Raw genomic sequence first — 19,468 nt, 5'->3', positions numbered from 1 at the left:
TATTTTGTGTTAAGTCTCCAAAGACTACTCTGAAATAAACATATTCTTGTGCAGTGTTTACAGGATTGCGATTCCTATTATTAAAGATGGTCTACCAATATAAGTTTTAGGCTTAAATTTAAAAAAAAAAACACTAAAGATCCCAACTTGATAGTCAAGTACAGATATGGGATTAAGAATTTTGAATACATCTAGATTTTTGAAGCAAAACATTTTAAAGCTAATTCCTTTAAAAAATCTTCACCAAAGACTACATCTGGATTTCAGTGTTATTAACAGCTGTTGCTAGTATTGTCTGGCCTTAAGGCCATGGGGCAAGTTACTAAGTCATCGCTCTTAGCAAACAAAGTGTTATATACTGTGACCAGATTAGACATTATATTTATGTATAATTGAGTCCTGAAGTAATTATCATTAAACTGTTGAATAAAGCTGCGGATTAGATCAATGTAGCTAGGTCATCCATAGCTAGAAGATTGTATCAGAATCCAAGTGATTGTCTACATGAAGAAATTGATTGAGTCTTTGGCAGAGCATGGTTTTGACTCCAAGTCAAGATCCCACAGCAAGTGGTACTGTAAGATGGTATCACTGTCACTACATAGCTACATTTCTTCTGTCACTTCAGCATAGAATCATGCAGTTAAAAAGGACTCCAAGAAGGTGTCATGCCCACCCCCTCACTCTTCCTTCAAAGCCAGGATCAATAAAATTTGTCTTTTTAAATGAACGCTTGCCTGTCTTCATGAAGATTTGTTATGATTACTTTCCCAAGTAATCTATTACAGCATTTCACTAGCCTTCCCATTAGAAAGTTTTTCCTGATTTCTGATCTTAAACTTAATTTGCTGAAAGTAAATTACTTGAACCTATTACTTTTGCACAGTGGTTACAGGGAATTTATTTTCCTCTTTGCGGCAGACCTTTACATATTTGAGATTCTTAGGTTTTCACTGGGTTCTTCTCTTAACCAATCCCAATTCATTGTTTTCTTCTTTGTTGAAAAAAAATGCTTATTTTTTTTCTTGTACTTCAAATCATTGATTCTTGTTGCTCTCTGGCCTTCCCCTGTTTCTTCTTTCTTGAAATGCACTGCTCCAGACTAAGCAAGATATTCCAACTGCCATATAAGTTCTACATTTTCATTTAATGAAAGGTAATTTGTCGCTTCTGCTGTTTTCTTAAGAAAATCTTAACAATATGACTTGCACATTGTGGGTGCAATGACGTCTGTTAATCCAGGATACTGTCTAGTACAATATGAAAAGATGCAACATGTGTTTGAGTAGGTTTTTAATGCAAACGTTTATGCTCCTAGCAGGAGCCTTCATGGACATATTATCCAATAGCCTTAACTCTCATGGTAAGTGCCTGTGACTGACCTGATTAGTGATGTCCAGATATGAGCCATCGTACTGAAAAGAATATCCGAAGTGTTCAGTCCTCAGAGGATTGTTTCAAGAAGCACTAAATGGAGAGTCAAAATTTTAGCCTGTGCCCCTGTTGTAAAGCAGCTTGGGTGGCCAGAAGTTGTTAAAACCTGAACTTTTCCACATAACCCCAGCTGGGTTGGACGATCTGAGTTTAAGGCACTACAACGCTCAGGTGAGAAAACTTTTTTGTGAAAGTAGCAAGGGTGTTAGTGGCAACCAGAAAATAAGGTCCAGGGTTAACTGCAGCAAAGACGAACAGTATGTTTTAGTGGAAAGAAAAAAAAAAGTTAGAAAGTTAGCCCATTCTAATGAGCCTAGCAGATTCATTCTACATCTGAGCTATGTATCTGGGAAAGAGCAAATTGTTGTCTACCCAGTCTGTTAGAGTAAAGTGGAGGTCAATTAATTTTTAGCTCTGTGGAAGGAAGGGCCCACTGTCATTCCTAGGTCAGAGGAAGGCAATTCATACTATCCTTGAGTTGTCATGGCACAGGAGGCGAACAACATTTCCAAAGCCAAAATGGAAGAGTCTGAAGTGTCTGAAGAATTGAAGATGACTTGCGGTGTTTCCAGGGGATCAGGGTTAATGTGCTCTGGTCATGAAGACATAGGGGCTACCAAGGAAAATATTAAGGACCTTTATGTGATTACGCAGGCATGTATTTCATATATGGAATGTAATCCTTTTATTGTCCTCTTACTGGCTTGTCGTTATGAGTCCCCGTGTTCAGGAATATTGCAAGTTTTTTGGAGTGATCTGATTCATATTTCTGTATCTGTTCTTATATCAAAAGGCTAAGAAAATAGTTTTAACTCAGTGCAATATTTAGTGATATCTCTAATAAAAAGTTAAGAAAAATCCATCCAGAATATATTTCCAGGAGTAGTATTTTGTGCTTTTATTTATATTGCTCCAGGCTCAAGTACCATTATAAATATTAGGTTCTGAAGTGGTATGATGAGTTAAGTATTTCCAAATGTCTTCTCTTAATCTAGCTTAATAATGCAGTCCTTTCATATGCATAATTCCCATGAAAACCAGTGGGAGTACTACATTGTAGAAGGAATAATGGATACATATGCCAGGCTATCTCCCTTCTGAGTCATTATTTTAAGCTGATGGACAAAGAATAAGGTTAACCAAAAGAAACAAATATTGAGAGTGGAAAGAGAGTTATTGATAATATTTTGAATTCCAAATTTATCTGGTTTTCCACTGAAAGATATATGCCAATGGAATAACAGTAATCAGAATATCTGATAGAAATCTCCAATGCATTTACATTCACTAGTGCTTTTCAGGAAATATTTCGCTAGTAGATTATATGCATTCTAGTCGGTAAAATTCCATATAATTGACTTGATATTAAGAATTCCAACCTATATATAAACCTATGTATATATTATATAAAGTAGAATAGTGATAAATATTCATACTACAAACTCAGTTTGGGCTTTTTTACAAAGTCAAACTAGAAATAGCATAATGTACTGTATGAGTTCACATATTCAATCTTGTATAAAATGTAAATCCATAAAACTTTGCAGTTCTTATCTGCATCCATTGTAGGCCAGAAAAAGTAGTAGTAAGAATACTTAATACTGCACAAAAGCATCTTGCTGCTTCCAACTGGCTTCTCTTCTGTCTCACTGTCTATACATACTTCCTGTACCTACTCTCATGCTAGGAGCTACTTCGTATCCTCATTAAACTCCAGCTTTGATTGCTCACTTGCTAATTTTTCAGCCATTCTTTTTAAACTTTCCCCCATGCTTGGTTTGAAGCTCAGGAGGCTTTTACTATTCCCAAAGCATCCCTCCTTGAGACTCTTGCTGCTGCATGAGTTGACAACAGTTAGACTGCTGATGGCCTTGAGATCTCTTCATATCATGCTATCTTTTTTTTTCATTGTTTTCTCATAGTATCCCATTTCTTGTCTCTTTATGTTTAGATTGCAAGGTCACTGGTGAAAACACTGTCGTTTTTTTCTGTGCTTGCAGAGAGCGCAAAACAGGGCTTTTAGGCTCTGTCTTAATAAAATGAATAATTGTAACAGTAGTAATACAAATAATGTATGCAGTTAATAATTTTAACTGCTACCGTTTTAATTCCTAGTAACACAGACAGACTTTTCAACTCCTAACAACTCCTTTGCAGTAGAATTCTATCTGAAGTTGACAGGTTAGGGCAGTAGGAAACTGAGGAAGAAAGGGGCCGAATACAAGGAAAGCAGAACTTTTCTCAAACTATTTCTGTTCAGCGCTCTCTGTTTATTATCTTTGCTTCTCCTATGTAGTACTTCGTCAAAAAGACCCTAGGTCCAATAACAATTGTGCTGAAAGCTTTTTGGCTCTTGGGTACATAAATTGTTTCTGGTACGTGGTATACAGTGGTAATACAGACCCTGTAGGTACAGCTGAAGGATTGTATCAGTCCAGCTGTAGACGGAGGGTGTTTTTGCCAGAAGGAATAGATTTGGCTGAGTGGCTGTCGTGGAGCAAAAAATTTCTGTGAGAGAGAGAGACATTATAAAGCTGTGGTGGGGGCACCACGGTGCAAAGAGGGGTCAGGATATTGAAAGGCAATGCAACTTGCTGGCACAGAGACTGGCAAGGAGATCCATGAAGGGTTGCTGGGCAAGGAGGGACATAGAAACATGACTGAAATAAGTAGGACTCTAAGAGCTGTGAGCTTTTGAGCATAAATGTGTACAGGGTTTAGAATCGAGGTCAGGCTGGGAGGAGACTGTAAAGAATAGGCAAAGTCAAGGAGGAGTTTGTTCAAAGAGTGAGGGGGAAGAGATGATGCACAGTCCTGGAATGAACCAGTGCTTTTAAGATGTGATACACACACATTCTAGATGTTGAAGGACGGGTTTCTGGCTATCAGCATTTTGGTGTACTGTGTGTTGGTAGTATCGAATGTGAAGAGACACTTGGGGAAGAACTTACTTGCAGAACTCTGCAATCCAATATGAATCTTAGCAGGAACCTCTGGCTAAACAGTATCACAAACCTTTTGGTGCAGAATTTTTAAAAATAGAATATCTGCTTTACAACCACTGCACGGATTTGTAGTTGACAGTATTTGAACAAAGGTGGTCAATTAGAAAGGAGTATAATACTGTGAGGCCAGCTATCACTCTCCAACTCACACTGTCTAATGTTGGGAAACAAGGCTGGGCTCCTGCTTTGCTAGTTCACGAAGCTCTTTTTCTCATGGCTTGTCCAGAGGCTGTAAATTTAGAAAGCATACCGATGATCTGTGTGGGTATGAATGTGGGCATCACACAGAGGCAATCCGAGTGTAAACCACATTTTCACACAGGTGTTTGAAAAAATAGCTAGCATTAATCAGTGTAATTTGTGAATTACAATAATAGTTCAAGAAAGTATATCTCTGATAAGCTCCATCTGTGGCTTCCAAAAGTATACTATTTTGTTCATTCTTAACTCCTCTGAATTTATATAATGGAAGAATTTATATTTAAATAATGGAAGATTATATTTATATAATGGAAAAAAATTATAAATATATATATATAAATATATAAAATATATTTATATAATGGAAGAAAAAAGTACCCTGTGTATCTCAGGTCCTCATTTAGCAAGTTAGAAAACAGAGATGTCATTAGCAAAAAGGATACAAAGGCAATGGCTCAAATTCAGTTTCTCATTCTCCATAGCTTACCTGTATGATTTCAGGAACTCAGTTAATCCTTGTATCTCTGTTCCTCAACTGTGTAATAGAAAAGGAAATCTTCCTACTTTTTGTGGAATCTAAAGTTCAAATCTCTTTGGACTGTATGAATTTTAATGTAGGTTTTCTCTTTTAGTATGTCATTAAAGCACACCAGTGACATCTTACTCTTTTAAATCTCTGGGAAGCTCCTAGATCCTCTAGGACTTGAGCAAATGTATAAAAACAAGTTGGTATGAACAAGAGTGGAGATTAACAAATGTTTCCAATGGTCAATGAAAAGAAATTCTGCTGAGCATCTGTCTAGTGAGATTCCTGAAAGGAGGTGGGGAAAGAGCTGATTTTTAAAATGAAATAGGAATAGTCTGTGGAAGGGGTCATTTAGTATACTGCGCGAAAAACATCTTTTACGCAAACCATCTTTTAATCACTGTAGTGTATTTCTAGATTTGCAAGGAAAATTTTCCAAAATACTCATTCTTAAAAGGAAGTCTTCAAATTTGAATTGAGTTCTTTAGTTTCCTTTTATTCATTATTTATTTTAGGTCATCACTGCCCTGTTTATATTTTGCACACCTTTATTACAATTTCCCATTGCTCTGTTTCTTGGAACTTGGTAACAACACAATCGTATAGCCCTGAAGCTTTTCTTGATCCATTTAGATTTCATCAACCATGATACTTATTTCAGTGTGTGGGATGAGGTTGTCCAAAATATGTGTCATAGAGCTACTTTTTAGCTAACTATACTAAAAACATATTTATAAAACTACTTCCTATTAGGTTTGTTGGTTTTGTTTTGGCTTTTTTCCCCTAGGGAAAAATGAATAGTGAAGAAAGGAAGCCCTTTGTCTTTAAAGGGATTCCAAAACTGAATAGGAACCAGTAAAAACAAATGCTTTTAAAAATGTATATAGAAATCAGTACAGGTTGTCCGAAGATGAGCTGTTAGCCAGTACATTAAGACAACTGTATACAAATACAACTTTTCGTCAGCTGATCTCAGAGCCTTTGACAAAGTAAATGAGCTTAACCTTCATTTTGCAGATGCCCTGGCTACCTAATTTGTAAAACGTGGGGGTAAAATGATGTAATCTTTGTTTTGACAGCAACCACTTAAATAAATATGACTGAAACAGACATTCTGGCTGAAGAGTTTGTAATAGCAAACTTTAACATGACTGTACAAAGGAACTATTCTGAAGTGTCTATCATGGAGAAAAAAGGAGGAGTTTTGTTCCCAGCATCTGGTCTCTAGCCTTCAAAGGGCTAGGTCTGTATGATAACTGAAAATAATGATACCATTATGATCCTATCTCTAGATGTCCATGCTGTGATCTGAATATGAGTTGTACTGTCCTTTCTGCAGAGAAAGGTTTTGTGAGATAGGTGGGTGATGATGGTGTCTGATGACTAGATCTGAAATCTCCAGAGGCAAATTTCTTCCTGGGAAGCGAGGAGAGGAAGTCTGTCTGTCACTGGAGTAATTTTCCACTTCGTATAGTGCCTTATATTTCATTCTGTCTACAGTATTTTTAGTGAACACACACACACACAGAAGCTGCAAGGAATTATAATTTTTTTAGAGATTTCTCAGGTTTCCTGATGAGAGTTTTGTACTGTAATTTGCCAGGTGTGCTTATATGACTTAGAAGTATATTAAAGTTTCCTTGTTGTCAGTCTGACATGTGAAGTTTAAGCTTGGGACAATGGAAGTAGAGAGCAGTGAGAATAAATTGACAGCTGTCTCACACCAAGCTTAAACTACAGAAATGAAAATACATTATCATGAAAGCTGTTGTCGTGGTTTAACCCCAGCCAGCAACTAAGCACCACACAGCCGCTGGCTCGCTCCCCCACCAGTGGGATGGGGGAGAGAATCGGAAGGGCAAAAGGGGAAAACTTGTGGGTTGAGATAAGAACAGTTTCATAACTAAAGTGAAATAAAAATAGAACAGTAGTAATAGTAATAATAACAATAATAATAAAAACAAGTAATAATAGTACAATAGTAATAAAAGGCAAGCCATACACTCTACAATTGCTCACCACCCGCCGCCCGATGCCCAGCCCGTCCCCCAAGCAGCGATCGTTGCCCCTCCCCCGGCCAACTCCCCCAGTTTATATACTGAGCATGACATCACATGGTATGGAATAGCCCCTTGGCCAGCCTGGGTCAGCTGTCCTGGCTGTGCCCCCTCCCAGCTTCTTGTGCACACGGCAGAGCATGAGAAGCTGAAAAGTCCTTGACCAGTGTAAGCACTACTTAGCAACTACTTAGCAAGAACAAAACGTCAGTGTATCATCGACATTGTTCTCATCCTAAACCCAAAACACAGCCCCATACCGGCTACCAAGAAGAAAATTAACTCTATCCCAGCTGAAACCAGGACAACTGTATTGGAAAATGTGTCTCAAATTAACTAGTGGGCATAAGTAATGAATCATATTGAATTGCATGTTGTATATTCTAATAGATTTAACAGTATTTACCAAAGTACGGAAACTGCTGTTTTTGAAAAATGAAAATTGTACAATGGTATTATATAACAGATTAGATCTAATAATTTCAAGTAGGTTGATAAAAGCTGTAAAATTGTGCTTATAATTATGTTTAGAGCTAACCACTTTTAGTCAACCTTATCCAGTAAAACAACACTCCAAAGATATTTTAGTTTATCCCCTGCTCAGATTGATGTGGGTTTCAGTATATGGCTATCCTTTGTAGTCTAAATTAGAAAAAGAACATCTCCGAGTTCAACACTGAGTGCAAATGCAAGCTGAATGTTCCAGGAGGTTGTGGCAGCCTGTCATAGAGAAAGGACTGAGGCAATGGTCCTCTCTTATCTCTATTCCTTTTGGAAAAAATGCATATTCAAAGGTACATTGAATGAACCAAGGAACAAACTATAAGTAGCCCTTGCACCTCTGACCATATAGGGCTCACCCTTTGCACATTGATAGGAAAAGCTCTTGCATAGTCCCTTGTCCTGGTGAGTGAACAAATATGGTTCTCAGCAAAAAAACATACAAACCCTAAGATCTGATCATTTAAATTTGTGACAAAAAATTATAGCATTATTCCAGTGTTGTGGTCAGCTGCTCACTGGAGCAGGCATTTGAATAACCAGATATTTGAGAGTAGATTCTTCGTACACTAATAGAAGAAAATAGAGATCTTTTTTTGGTTTGAGCATAATGAACACCAGAGACAGTATTGTTAGTTGAAATGGTGAAAATTGTTTAGACTTCACTTGGAGGAGGTATTAGCCTATTTAAGTTGAATTTTAATTTTTTTAATGGAAGGTATGATATCATAAAGCATGCAGAAACAATAAAAAAAAGCCAGCAAGAAACTTAATAAGAGATTTGGAAAAGAGAATAAATGTCACTGCTCAACTGTCATTCAATTTTCTAGGTATTTACCGATAGAGAACACCTCTATACTGCTCAGTAAAGCAGATGGACTACAAAAATTTACCAGGTTAGTGGAATGGAATGGGTAGGAGAACTTATAGTGAAAATCTGGCAAATTATTTTAACATAGATTTATTTTAGAGGTTTTAAAAAATAACAGCTGATTTTTTTTTTTCTTCAAATTATGAATATGCAGTTTGAGATACTTAAAGTGACCAAGCTTTCTGAACCTCTGTCCTCTGGAAATTGTTTCTTGTTTCTAAAGTTTTAGAACTCATGTTTCTGATTGCTTTTGAATATTCTCATCTTGATATTTTGTATTTAGCTAAGTCATACTTTAGATATTCACAGGAAAGCAGGGAGTATTTTTAGATAAATGTTGCCAGTCATCTTTACTAATTGAATCTCTTGTATATTAGCACAGTGATATAGCCTTTTTGAAATCAATACTGTACGTTAATACTTCTTAGAGTAAGCTATTATTAGCACTGAAATCAGCTAGATATACCAGATAATCATAGCTACACAAAAGCCACCTATCTGTTATAAGTACACAGTATGACAATTAACCCACAAGATTTTTTCTGACCCTAAAATGAGGGTCAATCAAGCTGATTATGTCATATTTGAAGTGCAAAGACACTGGCTAAGGTCTCAAAAATAATATCACTGAATTAGCATATTGTTTTGTCCGAGCTGATACATTGTACATCTTAACACACCAGTTAAATTGGACACAGCTTCGTGCTGATGGAATACTGCTGTCTGCTTCTGCTTCAGGAGCTACCTTGATCCGAACAAATTTGTGGGGTATCTTCCCAGTACTCTGCTGCAAACACAAACTGCAGTCTTTCACCGTATTAGTTTTGAATTGTAGATTTTGGAAACTCAGGGTTCAAAATGTTAATGCTTCTCAAACTATTATTGGTTGGGAATGCAAAGTAGTCTTCTGTTTCGCTAGTGTTAACACTGTTTATGAACTTACTCTTATTCCAGCTCAAATGTAAAGACTGTTTATAAAGTTAAGTAAATTGTTGTGCAAGGCTTAGTATCATACAATAGTCTGATAGGAGATTTTTTCCATGTAATAACAGCGTTCTCCCATTGCTGCTTTCGGCATATATACAGGGCTGTGTAATGTCTTCCAGAAAGATCCAGTAAAATGTAGATAGCAATAAGTCTAATTCTTAGGAATTTTCTTTTTTTTTTCCTTTTTTTTCTCCACAAAAGTAACTTAGCGGGAAATAAATTGAAAAATGTCTGACCTCTTTTCTAATAGCTGAGCTTGGACTTCTGTGTGTCATCTTTCAGGGCTGTGGTAGTTAACATCTTAACAAAGCTTTGTTCATGAACACGTTTTGGTGCATCGGCTCATCTGTTCTTTCCTTTAGATAGTACAGACGGGTCACTTATTTATGGAGAAATGTAGGACTACTACCTTTCTGGACCCTATATGAGTCACCAGCAGTGTAACCCTCTTATGAAAAATATTATGAAGACAACTTCAAGTTGAGAAGATGAACACAGTCTCAGTCTTGCACAAACACAAAATACAGACTGCTGGGAGAATATGCCAGGGAAAGAATTACGGTATGCTTGTTATGTTCGTCTTTTCCTTCCCTTGGACTGCTGTCAGAGATGCTGTCACAAGCAGGATATTGAGCCAGTTGGACTTTTGATCTGATCCCATTCAAATATTCTTAAAACAACTGCTTGTTATACCTAACATCTGATCCAAAGGATAATTAACTTCCTAATACAAAGAAAACTGTGGCATAGTAGCAAAATGCACATTTCCTTGCACATTGTACATTTCTCTAGCTATTTGTAGCACTTTTTGGCAGAGTGTTAGCAAGAGTAGATGCATAGAAACTTCAATTCAGTATCATCTTTTGGATATTGTTTATGTGCATGATTCCTGATGATCAAGAGCAGTGAGAACTAGATTGCCTGTCTTGGTGATTAAAATGAGACTTGTGGAAGTTTGGTGCCTAAATCCTAGAAAATAACCCAGGAAATCAATGCTCTCACAGCTGCCTAGATCTACTTGTGTGTAAAAGTCAGCACATGTATCTTACTATGATCTTAATTTCCATGGACACTTACGTTTAGGTTCCTGCATGTAGTTACCTGGTGTGACCACTTGCTTCTTCTTAATATCTCTTAAAATTAGAGATAAAAAAGTGTGGCATTGAAATGCTGCCTTCATCTTTGGAGGTGTCTGGTATGTTTTGGGAGAGGTACTCGGTACACTCCCAGTGCAGCTGGGCAGCACTAAGTTCTTCATAAATCCCTAAGTGTGGTCACATCTGTGTTTCCCTGTAGCTGGTTTTAACCACCACATTGTTCAATAGTCTGAGGGAGATGACTGGGGAAGGGCAGCTGGTGGGTATCGGGCTACTTGGTATTGAGCCACTGTGGAGGCAGGAATGCCAGATTCATAGGGCAAGGGAGAATAAGAGAGAGTGGCTGGCTGCATGCCGGAGAGACGGAGGGAGGGGAAGGAACAGCATACTGGTCTGTTTTTGGTTTAAGAAATAGTTCTGTAAGACTAAATGAATCCTTATTTCCTATGGGTTTGTATTTGTGAATTGATATTTTAATTGAGTAATACTCAGGCTGCAGTATAAACTCACCCGTTATGAGACAAGAGAGAATCAATTCGAAAGAGAGGCCTTGACTGAGTAGTAGATTCTGCACTACTAAGTAAAAGTTACATTCCTTTCATTTTCTTTTAGCTAGCAGACACCCTATCCAGCTGCCTGGTTTCATGAAGTTTGTAGGAATGTTCTATCTTTGAGACCTTTTCCCATGTATTGGACTTAGATGGAATTGGTTACTGGAAGTGATCAAGAGGAGCTGAGCAAGGCAACAGTACTCATTTTTCAGGAAACCATGTAAAAAGGAACAATAGTCTTTGGTCCAAGGAGCTTTTTGTTCTCTCAGAGTCCACAAAAAATGCTGCTAAGCTTGGTGTCTTAGTAAAGATATGGTGTTTCTTTCATTTAAACTCATTTAAATATACTCATTATTTCTTATTCATAGAAATCTGATCCATATCCTGAAGAATCAGGTCAGATGACAGGCTTCTAGGAGTAACAGCTTCTGATGGAAAGCTATTACTGCTGCTTCTCTCTACTCTTACCCTAGAAAACTGCACCACATGCCCTGCATTCTTATTTCCTTACTCTCCTCTGCTCTTCATATCTCTATTATTTTATGGTTTATAGTATTCACTGTTTTATTCTTTTCTCAAATGGTTGTTTTACAATGGATTATTCATTTTCCTAGCTTCAAATAATCCTTTCCTTTCCCTCAATACTTCATAATCAATGGCAAAAAAAATCAGAAATTATTGCCAGGTAGACATTTTGTGTGCTTTTTAAAACCATCAGGTTTACTTCTTAATGCTTTAGAAACCTTTAGAATTTTCAGTTAAAATTATGTCATTTCACATTATCTCTGTGTCATCAATTTTCTTAATCTAGGAAAAGAAAACAAATTGGAATATGTCTAGGAACATGGAGTGATAAATAGTAAAAAGTTGACAGTTGGTAGTAGTATTTTATTAGAATCATCTTTGATAACAACTCCTCTGGTACCTGTTATATGTGCTCATGAATAGCCACTGAACTAACACAAAACATCTGCTGCTTTCGCTGAATTTAAATACCCCAATCTGATAACTTTCTAGAGAAATTTAGCAGTCACCTAGAATTGAAATTCACATACCAGTCCTGATCCATTGAAGAGAATGGGACTCCACACATCCGGAAATACATGTCAGTAGATTCAAATGCAGGACCAGATTTTAAGTGTTGAACATTGATTATTTTTGTATTGTTAGGTTTTACATAGAAGTTTACGGTTCAGAGGTAAAGAACACCTGTAATTATACAGATAAATATGCAGGTACTGCCTGCAATGTGGCCCTCAAAAAACAGACAGAAAAAATTGTTTATTTAAAATTGGATTCACTGATACATGCACAGACAGTATGTGTAGATCTTATAGGTAGTAACAAAACTTTTAGTGCAAGACCTGTTCATATTCCAGATTCTTCACATTTTCTAGAATTCTTCGCCTAAGCAACAATTAAGCAAATGTTCCTTTTACAGTATCACAGGTAGTTACAAGTTGTTTTGGGGAAGTATTTTATATGCTATATCTTGAAATTAATTTTCGAAGAAAAAAATAGCGCTCTTACATACTTGTGCATTTTCTGTGCTTCTTCTTGCAATATCTTTTCTTCTGATTATTGTCAGTTGTGTTTGATTGAAGCTTTTACCCAAATTCTGTTTATTCTATAATGAAAAGACTATCATCTTTCTAGTTAGAGAACAAAATAATTCAAGTTCAAGCTCTTGGCCAATATGCATTTGAAAAATGAAACTTTCCTATCTCTTCTGTCAGTTAAAGTGATTGACTAATAAATGTTTTCTTCTCTGGAAATCATTGCATGGACATACATTTTTTTACTGCTTTTTTAAAACTAAGTGTAATTTAGACTGAATAGAGAGTCTGTTCTACTTAATGAAATCTAAGCTTTCTGTTATTTTCCATCTTATGCCTTTTAACTTTTCCAGTTCTTTATTAGAAATAATTTTGACGTTATGACTTAAGAAATAAGGTTGTATACTTGCTACAATTACTCTTTTTGCTCTTTGAGTGTTTTTTTTTTTCTAGCTCTCCCATTCTGGCTTCTTGCTGTGGGCTTGAAGATTAGATATGTTGAAAAGTGATAACCATAAATCTTTTAATAAATAAATATATCTTTATTGGGATTTTACCTGTTTCAGATGCTTCAACACTTAGAAACAAATAACCACTTTACTCTGTCAAAGTCTATTTTTTGAATCAGAAGGAACAGTGGAAAAAAAAAGGTTGCAAAGTTTGTTCTAATGGGAAATATTTAAATCCAGTTTAAGCTTTCATTCTTGGATATCATTAGCCCATATGTGTGACATGGTTCTGTAAATCCAGACAATGAAATCTTTTGCAGAAAAGTAAATAGTTCTGATTGAAGCATAGCTTACTAAATTCTCAGTTGTCTTAATACCATAACAGCTGGAGCAGACTCGATATCTGACATAGGAGTTCCTGGGGCTGCTTCTTGAAGGTACTTCCCTATTTTTCTGGGAAATTTACAGGGGAACCTTAAGACCCAAGTTTCTGTATTTGATACAGTTGGTGGGAAGTCAGGCCTGGAGCACGAAGGAGAAACTGTTTAAAGAGCAACTTGCAAGTTACTTGTTATAGCAGTTTTGGGGACTGACCCAGACTTATTGCTATGTTCTTGGAAAAAAAGTAGCAAGACCTCATTTTTTCCAAGTGTGTGTATATGCAGGAGTATATGCTAAGTATACATATTTGTAGGTTTACATATGTGTGTATGTGTTTGTGTATAGTTGGTTACATTGTTTTCTAGAGAGCTCTGACTCCGTTCAGTATCATCCTCTCCTTGATTCATTTGGCTGAATAGTAAGGTTATTCCATAAGTAAGATTGTCTTCACTCCTTTATTTCAAAAGGAAAAGCCAGAAGCTTTTTATGTACTTTATATCTTTTGTATACTTTATTTTTTTTGTGTGTATGTGCTTGCGTGTTTATTCCCTTTCTTTGTCATAAGAATAGTTATGCTGTAATAAGTTTATATTTTTTCCTTTTGATTATATTATTTTCAATGCTTTATAAGATTCTCAGGTTGTGATCCTGTGAACCAGGAAAAACTTGTTGATCACATGTTGCTGTTCATTCTCAAGCCCTCAGCTTGTAGGAGAAATGAGTTAGATCCTAAATATCTCAGGTATATTGTTTGCCGTGTATGTAACAGATGCAGTAGTCTGTTATCTGGCAATGAATGAGAAATACAGTATTCTTTGCAAATACTAAAAATGGTATGCAGGTCCATGAGGGGAAGACGGGTAGTACCCAAAACAATTACCATATGAAATCTGAGTATTGCGCATTTTTTATTAATTGCATTGGTGGCTGTTTTAGGGCTTTCCTTTTTCAGATCAGAAGCTCTAAGGGGCTGAGAAATCTGTCATATCTAATATGCCATTTTTGATATTAAATGGTTTGTCAAAATTCCCAGCAAGCTTAGGAGTTTGGCTGGTTTTTCCTTATCCATTAGGTGTCTCTCTTTAGCATATCATTAGGAGGTCATGTCTTTTAGTATTTGAAAGATGTTTTATCTTTTTTGTCTTTCCATTTTAAACACACTGACTGGCTTTACATATACAACAGGGTTTTTTTCTCCCTAGAAGCTGTTTTGTAGATGTTCATACTCTGTCCCTTTGCACATCCTTTCAGATCTGTAAAAATAGTGTATTTGAGTTTCAGGTTTGATTCCAGTGAGGTTGCATCATCTTTCTTCTTTCTAAGTACTCTGTGCCATAGATGTTCTGGAATTGAAAGAGGAAAACTTATACCTTTGTTTGGCAAAGTGTTTAATTTTAAATTCAAAGTATTTTTTTTTATGCGCTGGCTGGCATAGCTCCAGTACTTATCCTTAAATTCTTTATTCTTTTAAAATTTGTTTGTTATGCTAGAAACTCCCTCCTTATATGTCAGTTGTTGCAACCAACCAGTCAGACTTGCTTCATTTAGTAACCAGAAAATGTATTTACAGCAGAGTACTATCTCCCTGTGCAATGGTAGATTTCATCCTGTATACTTGGGAATAACAGAACAGGTGTCTCAAAGAATGTGATCTGAAGTACAGTTTGCAAGTGCATTTATAAAAGTTTATTTATAATTGTTCTTTAAATGATATGGAGATATTTAATAGAATGGTATCATGATAAAAATATGGATCTTGTTAACATTGAATAATTAAATTTGGTGGATTTTAGTCTGGATTCACTTCTTAAAAGTTTGCCTTAGTTTAAGCCAGGAAAACTACAACTTTTTTTTTTTTTATTAGTCTGTTTAACTTCTGATTGATCTCTGGTTGTGACAAGCAAAGAGAAGAACTAGAAGACCTTTCAAGGCCCCTTTCAGTATTTAGTTTTTCATTCTATTATTGTATTTAACTGTTTTACCTATTTTTGTGTCTGGTGTTTCATTCTAAGTAATGCTAGCTTTTTCAGTTTCATAATAGATGAGTAACTAAGACTTTTTTCACATATGTCCAGTCTGTTAATTGTTCTTCTTTTACCTTTACTTTGTAATTTTTGAGTTCAGGTGACCAAAAATCAGAAGGATTATAATTCATATTACAATGGCATGTATTTTTCATATTGTTATCTGCACATCTTCTCTATTCTCAAATGCTAGAAATTTTTAAGGTAGGCACTCTAAGCTAATTGTGGCATGAATTAATAATTCTAATAAAAATAATTAACTTTTTATAGATAATTCCTCTTCTCATATATTTAATATCATGTATGACCTACAGGTAAAATCTAAAATAATCTCCTGAGTTTATTTATCAATGGAGAATTCGCTTAATTAAAGAAAAATCAGAGAGACAATCTACAAGTGTAGAACAAAACCTGTTACATTTTGCTAAAAGGTTACATAAAAAGAGGAAGTATTCCAAAGAGGCTATGTTGAAAATTTTGCTAAACTTCCTTCACTATTTTATCTATAAGTATATCTCTAAAATTCACAAAATTTTGCATAAACAAAACAGTGCAACTCTGGACCAAATGACAGATTTTCTCAGAAGAACTTAAAAGAAGGGAAATAAGAAAATGAAGAGAGGTTTGGTTGGTTGGTTGTTTTCTTTTCTTTAGCTGTGCAATTAAAAAATGGAGTTGGCACCAAGTAAAAGAATTTGAGTTCCAGATTTGGGAGATCACAAACTCACAGCTTTATTATTTTAACCAATGCCACAACTTCCTATACTTAAAACTTTGTTTGACATCCCACATCAAGGGAAGCCAGAAAAAGTTCGGTATTCCTATAGCCATACTACTTCTAGAGATCATTTTCCATTTTTTTGTCTGGCTTTGGGGGAGATGGCTGCCATCCATTTGCGATTGCTTGCTGAGATGTGGAATGTCCATGTGATGAAGAAGCCTAAAATTTGGCGGATGGTCCCACACTGGTCTGTGGAGTATGATAAAGTTTTTTGTGACCTACATTTGCATTAAATTAACAGAAGACAAACATCAGCAGGTAATATTAAAAACTATAGTAAGATCCTGATGTGCTTTAAGTTCTGTGTTAGACAGACTGGAACTTCTAAAAGAAAAAAAAAAAAGCACAGAAAATTACTTTATGAATAAAATGGTCATATATGTAAAGAGGAACAGAAAGTACAAGACTGAGGTCAGTACTGTTTTCATTTATCTCTTCTATTTTGACATTTTTGTTAGTGAGCTAGGAAATCAATAATGGCTAATTTCATTGGCAAGGATTAGAGAGTACATAGGCAGGAACACTCAGGATGTGTATAGTTGCTTTCAAGGGCACTTTGAGTAAAATATATTTATTATAAAGTGAATTGAATGGTTCTTTTTGTCTAATTGCCTCATACATCAAGCATTAATTCTTTGGAATACTCAGTGTGCAAAACAAAGTTCGTGATATTGGATATACAAAAAGTATTTTGTTTATTTCAGTTACTTTCACACCCTCATAATGAATGCCTGCCTGGTAATCTGAGCCCTTTCATAAAAATCATAAATCATAATAAATGTAACTTAAAGTGTCAGTATAATACAGGAAGTGTCCTAATAACTCCTTGCTAATCAATAATGTTTAAAAATTAAATATATTCTATGTGCATACTCTGTGGTGTAGTTTCTCTGAAAGAAAAATGCAGGGTTTTGTCCCTGCTATAGGAGATTAACTAATCAACATCTGGAAAGTTAGATGTATTATTCTGGAGTTAAGAATGTGGTTGCACACTGAATACGCAGCAACAGAAAACACTCAGATGTTGGCAGGAGAAAAAAAGAAATTCCTCAAAGCTGAGGAGCAGCCAGATGTTGTTTCAAGCAAAGCATCTGGGCCAACTGACCCTGAGCTATGCAAGACCACTAGGAGGAAGTGGTGAGTGATAGTAGTAGGTGACTTGGTGCGGCAGGGGTAGGAGGCAACCGTCTGCCAACCTGACCTGTCGTCTACAGAAGTTTTCTGCTTGCCTGGGATCAGGATCAAGGGTGCTGTGGAAAGACTGCCAGAGCTTGTCCAGACCTATGACTGTTACCTCCTGCTGTTCTTCCATGTGGTCACCAATGATACTGCCAGGGGCAACCTGGAGAGTATTAAAACTGACTACAGAGCTCTGGAGGCGATAGTTAGGGATATGGGGGCCCAGGTGCTGTTCTCGATTTTGCAGGGAAGGGGTATAAGGAAAGTACATGTCAACACTTGATTGCAGAGCTGTTGGTGGCAACAGGGATTGCTTGGGGATCAATATCTGCTTTGAGGAGATGGGGATCCACCCCGCTAAGCAGGGCAGCCTTATCTTTGCCAGCAGGATGTTTGACCTGGTAAGGAGGGCTTTCAATTAACCACACTGGAGGAGAGAGAGAGTTACTGGCAGCCCTGTAAGGAAGTGATAGTCAGCGTTGATGAGCAAAATGCCTGGGGTGATGTGAATGGAAGAGAGCACAAAATACAAAAAAAAAAAATACCCAAGGCTTAAGTGGGGTCATCTCCAGCATTTGTGTGTAAACAAGGAAGTGCCTACAAGGCACCATTATGGAAAAAAGACCCCAGACCCTTTCTTAGAAATCCACGTGCTGAGGTGCCTCTCTGATGTGCCTGTACACCAGTGTGGAGAATAAACCCTAGAAGTTAAGAGATCTCTGTGCATTTCCAGGGCTATGATCTTGTTGGGATCATTGAGATGTGGTGGGATGGCTTGCATGACTGCAATGGAAGGATACAGGGTCTTTGAGAAAGACAAGCTGGGAAGATGAGAAGGTGGAGTTGCACTTTATGTGAGAAAACAGCTGGAATGCATGGAGCTCTTCTAGGGATGAATCATGAGCCAACTGAGAGCTTATGGGTAAGGATTAAAGAGCAGACCACTATGGGTGACAATGTAGTGGGAGTCTGCTATAGGCTGCCTGACCAGAAGAACAAGTGGATGAGGCCTTCTTACAGACAGCTAGAAATAGCCTCATATTCCCAGGCTCTGGTCCTCATGGGGGACTTCGGCTACCCTGATTCCTGCTGGAGGAACAGCACAGTGGGACACAAACCAATCCAGGAGGTTCCTGGAGAGCATCAGTGACGACTTCCTCACCCAAGTGACAGAGGAGCCAATGAGGAGAGGTGTTCTGCTGGCCCTCACACTCACAAAAAAGGAAGGGCTCATTGGGGATGTGAAGGCTGAAGGCATCCTTGGCTGCAGTGACCATGAGATGGTGGAGTTCAGGATCCTGCGAGGAGGGAGCAAGGCAAAAAACAAGGTCACAACCTTGGACTTCAGGAGAGCTGACTTCAGCCTCTTTAAGGATCTTCTTGGAAGAGTCCTGTGAGATAAGGCTCTGGAGGGAAGAGGGGCCCGAGAAAGCTGGTTAATATTCAAGGAACACGTCCTCCAAGCTCAGGAGTCGTCCATCCTAATGAGCAGGAAGTCAGGCAAAAATGCCAGGAGACTGCATGGATCAACAAATTGCTCCAGGAAAAACTCAGACTCATAAAGGAAGTATACAGAAGGTGGAAACAGGGACAGGTAACCTGGGAGGAATAGAGAGATACTGTCTGATCATGCAGAGACACGGTTAGGAAAGCCAAAGCCCACCTGGAACTGAAGCTGGCAAGGGATACCAAAGGCAGCAAGAAGGGCTTCTGCGAATGCATAAGTGGCAAAAGGAAGACTAGGGAAAATGTGGACCTGCTGCTGAATGGGGCAGGGGCCATGGTGACACACATGTGAAAAAGGCACAGGTACTCAATGCCTTCTTCGCCTTAGTCTTTTACTAGCAAGACCGGCCTTCAAAAATGAC

General features: G+C 37.2%; 1 protein-coding gene across 10 annotated transcripts in view; it reads left to right on the top strand.

The window, feature by feature from the left end:
- The window catches only part of LOC148053403 (uncharacterized), a 200,170-nt gene that overhangs the window by 2,247 nt on the left and 178,455 nt on the right, over positions 1 to 19,468 (top strand). The window lies entirely within an intron of this gene.

This window comes from Nipponia nippon, unplaced genomic scaffold (genome assembly GCF_047370975.1).
Source record: "Nipponia nippon isolate SJK-2023a ecotype South Korea unplaced genomic scaffold, ASM4737097v1 scaffold_4, whole genome shotgun sequence".
NCBI classification, from domain to species: Eukaryota; Metazoa; Chordata; class Aves; order Pelecaniformes; family Threskiornithidae; genus Nipponia; species Nipponia nippon.
Note: the sequence above shows the minus strand (reverse complement) of the source record. Positions and strands in the feature narration are given on the sequence as shown.